This window comes from Periplaneta americana, chromosome 14 (assembly GCF_040183065.1).
Source record: "Periplaneta americana isolate PAMFEO1 chromosome 14, P.americana_PAMFEO1_priV1, whole genome shotgun sequence".
In the NCBI taxonomy this organism is placed as follows: domain Eukaryota; kingdom Metazoa; phylum Arthropoda; class Insecta; order Blattodea; family Blattidae; genus Periplaneta; species Periplaneta americana.
In genome coordinates, this window is record NC_091130.1 from 80,306,431 (window position 1) to 80,313,516 (window position 7,086).

General features: G+C 37.4%; 1 long non-coding RNA gene across 1 annotated transcript in view; it reads left to right on the top strand.

The window, feature by feature from the left end:
* The first annotated feature begins 4,844 nt into the window (after positions 1-4,844).
* Positions 4,845-7,086, top strand: part of LOC138713506 (uncharacterized) — a 334,865-nt gene continuing 332,623 nt past the window's right edge. The window contains exon 1 of the long non-coding RNA XR_011335879.1: positions 4,845-5,235. This is a non-coding gene — a long non-coding RNA (uncharacterized lncRNA). The remainder of the gene's footprint in view (positions 5,236-7,086) is intronic.

Here is a 7,086-nt window from a genome sequence, read left to right on the forward strand (position 1 = left end):
ACTGTAGCCCTGACTCCAGATGAAGAAGATGGGCAAGAAATCCCGAGAAACCATTGCCTACAATCTGCCAGGTTATAGATCACATCAAGGAATTAAGGTGTTACGTTCAAGGACAACAAAATGTGAGTGAAAAAATGTTACAATCACTAAATGAAGTCGAAGAATTTTATATGAATCAAAGATTAAATGGTAAAAAGAATCACAAACAAGCAAAAATATCAAGCATTTTTTAAAATTGAATGTCCTGTACTTTGGCAATATTGTACAAAATTTGTAATACATTGAGATTGTGTATTGTTCCTGAATAGCTCAGTGGTAGAGCGTTGGCGCGTTTAGCCAAAGGTCCCGGATTCGATACAGTTCCCGGAATAATCTTTCCCTTTACCATTATTTGAATAAGTAGTTTTGTTCTTACTATATTTAATTGATTTTTATACAAGAGGTGCCGGGTTCGAATTCCATATGGACTGCATGAATTTAGTTGGTTGGTTTGGACCGTTTATCTCGGAAAACGTTAGTGTATTTAAATCAAAATGTCTCTGGTGTAGAAAGAAACAAAACAATTTAAACTTAGGCCTACCTATTTCTTTGACATCTTGGATAACCCAATTTTTCCATGGTCTCTTGCTCTTCGAATTAACCAAGTTCGATTGTATTTTCAACACTTAGAACATCATTACCCCCAAACTAAATTCAGCTTGTTTTGCTATTAGATCTATGCAAAAGATAGTAAATATCAATACCTTAAAAACAATATACTTTGCATACTTCCACTCGGTAATGAGTTTTGGAATATTATTCTGGGGAAATTCCACAAATAGTAACAGTATATTTCTATTAAAAAAAAGAGTAATTAGAATAATAGTAGGTGCCAAATCTAGGGAATCGTGTAGGACTATTTTCAAAGAATGCCAATGGCTTGTCAATGTATCTTTTCATTAATAATCTTCCTCGTATGTAATCGTGAAAACTTTGTAACTAATTCAACAGTTCATAGCATAAATACACGTCAAAAAATGACTTTCATACTCCATCGGCAAGTCTATCGTGCTATCAAAAAGGAGTGCGTTATACGGAAGTAAACATTTTTAATAGCCTCCCTATCGATATAAAAAATGAAACTCAAAACATAAGATTATTTAGGGCCAAATTAAAGAAGTACCTAATTTCTCACACCTTCTATTCTGTAGGTGAATTCATGACATTCAATAACACTTCATGAAATTGATACTAAAACTATGTGTTGTACTAGTAGACTATATTGTAAATCTCGTCTGTATATATTTAATCTAGACTGTGACTATAAATTAAGACTTTATAATAGTATTAAGTTTTGACTTGTTCCATATTCTAGCTGTAAAACAATGTATGAGTACCATGGAATGTTAATAAATACAATACAATACAATACAATACAATCACAGAACTGAATACACGCAGAATCAGTTGTCACCTCTAATTCAGCCATAACTGGTTTCACAATTCTTGGGATTGGGGATAAGCAGTGCCGTTTTAATACATGAGCGAACCCGGCGACCATCGGGGGCCTCGGCTGATAAGGGGCCCCAAAACGATGAGAATAACAATAATAATAAATAGGCCTAAAGGTTCAAATCAATAAATTATTAATATTTGGAGCAAAACTTTATTCACTGAACAATAATGGTTATATATGTTTTGTTGCTGTCTGTCACCACTGCGTCAAAAATAGTGTAGTGTAGGTAGACCATTTACAAAAAACAGTTATGGCGGAATCCTTACCTTATTTCCTTTTCCCACACTCGCTGTGCGAACCCCTCCGTGCATTCCCCTCCGTCGATCACCAATCAGAGTCTGTTTCTGAACTCAGGTCGGCAGCACTAGACCCGCTACTATCGTCACTCCCATTGGATAACGATATGATTACGCTGTCTACTGCTGCATCAACCGTACACTCCTGGTCAAGATATTTGTCTTCTATTTTCCTCACATGCTCACAACATTTCCTCCATTTTTCGGACGGATATTCATTCATAAGTTTTACGACTAAACTTTTTTTCTCGCCTAAGGATGTGCCAATACTCTGGCTAGCTACTTGACTTTTTATGTCACCCCAAACCAGCTCGATCGAATTTAAGTCGGGATGATATGGGGGAAGCCGAAGGGGTATGTGACCATATTTCATGATGAGTTCATCAACTACGTATCTTCGTTTGTGATGAACTCCTTTCACTATCTGAAGAAGCTGGGACCTCGTGTCTGACTCGATGAAGTCAATTTCATGTTTCCTCAGCCACTCCACTATTTTGTGTCGAGGAGTTGCTGTGGTAGGCCTCTTATCTATCTTCACATTGTGATATTTAGCGTTATCCATCACAATAACGCTAGGAGATTCTAATTTAGGGAGGAGTTCATTTTCCATCCATCTACAATAATTTTCCGCGTTCATGGAGGTATGATAATCGCCATGTTTTTGTCCACTTTTGAACACCAACAATGCACCTTCCACGAATCCATCTTCCCCTCCTCCATGTAGCACTATTAGTCTTTCCCCTTTTCCTATTTTCGTTAGAATGCCTAATTCCTCCTCTGCCTGCCAGCATGATTTTACAGAGTGTGATTCTTGAATGTAGGTTTCGTCTACATAAACAATATATTTGCCTTCCCTCCTATGTTTTCTTATTTCTTTCAAATAACGTGTTCTCCACACTGCAATATCTGGTCTTTCTACCAATATTTTTCTATTATTTTGGCACTTTTTCCATTTGAAACCAATTTTCTTTAATGTCTGACGTAGAAATTCTCGTCCACAGTCAATAACCTGATCTTCCTTCAAAGCCGTTAACAGTTTTCCAACTGTTGGACATTCTCTTTCCACGGCATAAAATCCACGAATTTTTTGCCTTATGGCACAGACTGTAAAATTGTCCACTTCTACTCTTTTCTTTCTTTCCCCCTTTTTTCCATTGGGTGTAGAGAAAGATAGAGATCCCTTTGCTAAACTCTCTATTCCTTCCTTCACAATTCTGGTGATCACTCTTTCCGAAACTCCAGTGGCTTCACTTGTTACACGTGCAACATTAATGTCCATCTTGTGTTCTTCGTTCTGCCTTTTAAAGAACTGAAGCACATTGTATACTATTTCGCGGGCCTGGCCTCTTAGCGGCCTGCCAGATTTAGATGTCGAAGGCATCCTAACCTAAAAGTACTAAAACTTAAATGCAAAGCACTATTACTTTTATGTATTTATTTTACACTTCACTTGGTCGCGACTGTACGTACTCACTACGAAATCAGCACAGACTTCCGCCCACGTGTTCATCATGATCACGAGTTGCGGGAGGGGAGAATCGCGCATGCGCATTGGAACTGCATTTACAAAGTGGTAGACCTTTTTTTTATAGCAACTAGGAACTCTTGGCTTGGTGATTGGATTATTGTTAATTGTTATATAATCCTCACACTTCTGACCTAGGTGAAATTCTAACAAGGGAACCTTTCTTACCCATCATATCGAAACCCCTCCTGAAAGTTTGCAAAATCGTAAGTAATGTGAAAGTATCGTACAGTAGCGTCCTTACAACATATAGGGTTGTTTCCGATCTCTGGAAACAATTTTTTAATGACGTCATGTGCGTCAGGAGTCACACGACAGCTGAACTGTGGTGAGAGGTGACAGACCAGTAGTGAGTGATTTCATAGTCAGAGTACACGGTGTCTCACAGCAGCAATGCCCAAGAAAATTGAGGGGTACATTACGATCCTTTCCAGTGCCAAGTACAGTTATGTCAAAATAATAGAAGCCTGCAAAAAACGTGGTTTCGCTACTTCCAAGAAAGGCATCTTCTGTGTACTTAATAAGATTGGTAAAGCTCGGATGAGATTAATTTGTATCATCTCGTGGGGTGCGGCGACTTGTGACGGGGGTGAATTTGCTTGCTTTTTCCCATCCGAGCTTTGCCAGTATTCTTGACGATATTCTTGAGAGCGGGAAACAACACGCTTAATCCGATTATCAACATCGTCATACTTCTTCTTCTTCTCTACAGGTGATTGCCCACTTTGTAATTTCTCCACATCCCGCTGAATTTCGGTGATTTCCCTTTGTAAGTGCTCAAGAAGACAAAAGTAGCGGATCTTTTCCAAATAGCTTTTTAATCCCATTATGTTTCGCATGTGATGATTTTTAGGAAACGTACAAGAGTCAGATCCGGTGAAGTTATTCAAGAAACGTACAAATATGTCCCAGTGATATTTTTCTTTTATGTGACGAAATTTCCCGGTGACATGTTTCTTCCGTTTGGAAAAATATCCCAGGCGCGAATTTTCTAGGATGAAGAGTCCCGACTCGATAATGCGAAACATCTATTTAAAAAAAACACAGCGATTTAGAAATAGATGTTTCGATTAAAACTTAGTTTACTTTAAGAGGCAAAGCAAACTACATTATTTATGTTGTATTTGAAGGACACTTTCAACAAGGTCACTTGAAGGCCAATCTATTTTTTAAAGAGAAGTTTTTATTTTTTATTTCCTTCCCTCGTACAAAAATAGACAATGTATAAACCATTCCTTAATTTAGCATGTAGTTTCAGAGATAGTTGGAAAGTAAACATTGATGAAAGTAATTCATACATGCCATAATTATCTAAAATTATATTATAAAAGCAAAAATGGTAACATTCAATTAGATTATTTTAACGAGAAAATTGATCGATGCACCGATTATTCCAGAAAACATGCAGGATAGCATACGAAATGTTTATGCGAATATTGAGAGTGAATGAGAGAGAAAGAGCGAGAGAGAGAGAGAGAGAGAGAGAGAGAGAGGTAATCTTACTTACAGATCAATGTTCCACAAAATGGCAGAGTTCACAGTGCAGCAGAAAGTTCAATGATGTTTTTGGCTTGTGGAATTAAAGTTTCCATTACTGTGCAAAGGAGATTCAGGCAGAAAAAAGAAAGGAAGCGGCAATGACTCACACTAGAGTTGAAAGAGGTTAGGGAAGCTTTTTAACGTAAACCCGCGAAAAGCCATTCGACTGGTCAGTGCAGAACTGGGTACAGTATTCCAAAGTCTACAGTTCATAACATTGTGACAAAAGATTGCGGCATAGTGTGTCCAAGATCCAGCTGTTGCAGAGGCTGTAGGCAAATATTAAACTCAGACGGACCGAGTTTGCTAACAAGGAAGACTGTCGCCTTGAAATTAATCGGGTTACCAGGGACGCGCATATGGAGATCTGTTGGAACTTCGTGAGTTATTGACATTTTTGTTGTTGGTAATAATTCTTCCGGACACACTGTTGCATATGTTGTATGCCCACATGGTTAAATTTAATATATATTTATTATTATTATTATTATTATTATTATTATTATTATTATTATTATTATTATTATTATAGGTCAGTTTCTGTCAGATGCATTTCCAATTCACTGTGGGCTAATGCAAGGAGATGCACTATTACCTTTACTTTTTAACTTTGCTCTAGAGTATGCCATTAGGAAAGTCGAGGATAACAGATAGGGTTTGGAATTGAACGGGTTACATCAACTGCTTGTCTATGCGGATGACGTGAATATTTTAGGAGAAAATCCACAAACGATTAGGGAAAACACGGAAATTTTACTTGTAGCAAGTAAAGTGATAGGTTTGGTAGTAAATCCCGAAAAGACAAAGTATATGATTATGTCTCGTGACCAGAATATTGTACGAAATGGAAATATAAAAATTGGAAATTTATCTTTCGAAGAGGTGGAGAAGTTCAAATATCTTGGAGCAACAGTAACAAATATAAATTGGGAAATGCATGTTATTATTCGGTTGAGAAGCTTTTATCAACCAGTCTGCTGTCAAAAAATCTGAAAGTTGGAATTTATAAAACAGTTATATTACCGGTTGTTCTTTATGGTTGTGAAACTTGGACTCTCACTTTGAGAGAGGAACATAGGTTGAGAATAAGGTTCTTAGGAAAATATTTTGGGCTAAGAGGGATGAAGTTACAGGAGAATGGAGAAAGTTACACAGTACGCATTGTATTATTCACCTGACATAATTAGGAACATTAAATCCAGACGTTTGAGATGGGCAGGGCATGTAGCACGTATGGGCGAATCCAGAAATGCATATAGAGTGTTAGTTGGGAGGCCGGAAGGAAAAAGACCTCTAGGGAGGCCGAGACGTAGATGGGAAGATAATATTAAAATGGATTTAAGGGAGGTGGGATATGATGATAGAGACTGGATTAATCTTGCTCAGGATAGAGACCGATGGCGGGCTTTTGTGAGGGCGGCAATGAACCTCCGGGTTCCTTAAAAGCCAGTAAGTAAGTAAGTAAGTAATTATTATTATTATTATTATTATTATTATTATTATTATTATTATTATTATTGGTATTATTGAAAGTTTTTATGCAGGGTACGAGTTGAATGTATGAAATAAAATTCTGTGACTGACGTTGCTACTATGGCATTGTGCACGTTGCTATATTGTTGATGTTTGCGGTATTCCACCAATTTACACCAATTAATGTACAAATTAGTGAACATGGGGCTGCTGCTGCATCTTCTCTGTTGTGTTGTGACGTTATACAGGAGAAATCAGTGACTAAATATACATTGTTGAGAAGCTTTTTGCTAAAAAATATGCTAAAATCAGGGACTTAACCAACAGCAGCGCGGCATAAAATAAGCATGCATATGAACCGCCGAAAATTGAGCCAAAAACGAAAAATAGTAGATTGGAACGAGTATGAATGGAGGGTGAACAAAAGGACATTTACTAACCTCTCTTATGCAGTGAAGTTAGTGTCAACGATTTGATGAATACCACTGACTACTACTACTCCTACTGCTACTGTGACTGTCATTATCACCACTACAACCTTTACTACCACTACTACAGCTATTATAGTTACTACTACAACTACTACTATTACTACTACTGCTGCTGCTGCCGCCACTGCCACTACCATCACCTAGTACTACTGTAATACTACTAGCACCATTGCCAACAATAATACTACTAGATAACTAGACTAATACAACCACCACCACCACTACTACTACTACTACTACTACTACCACTACTACCACTACTACTAC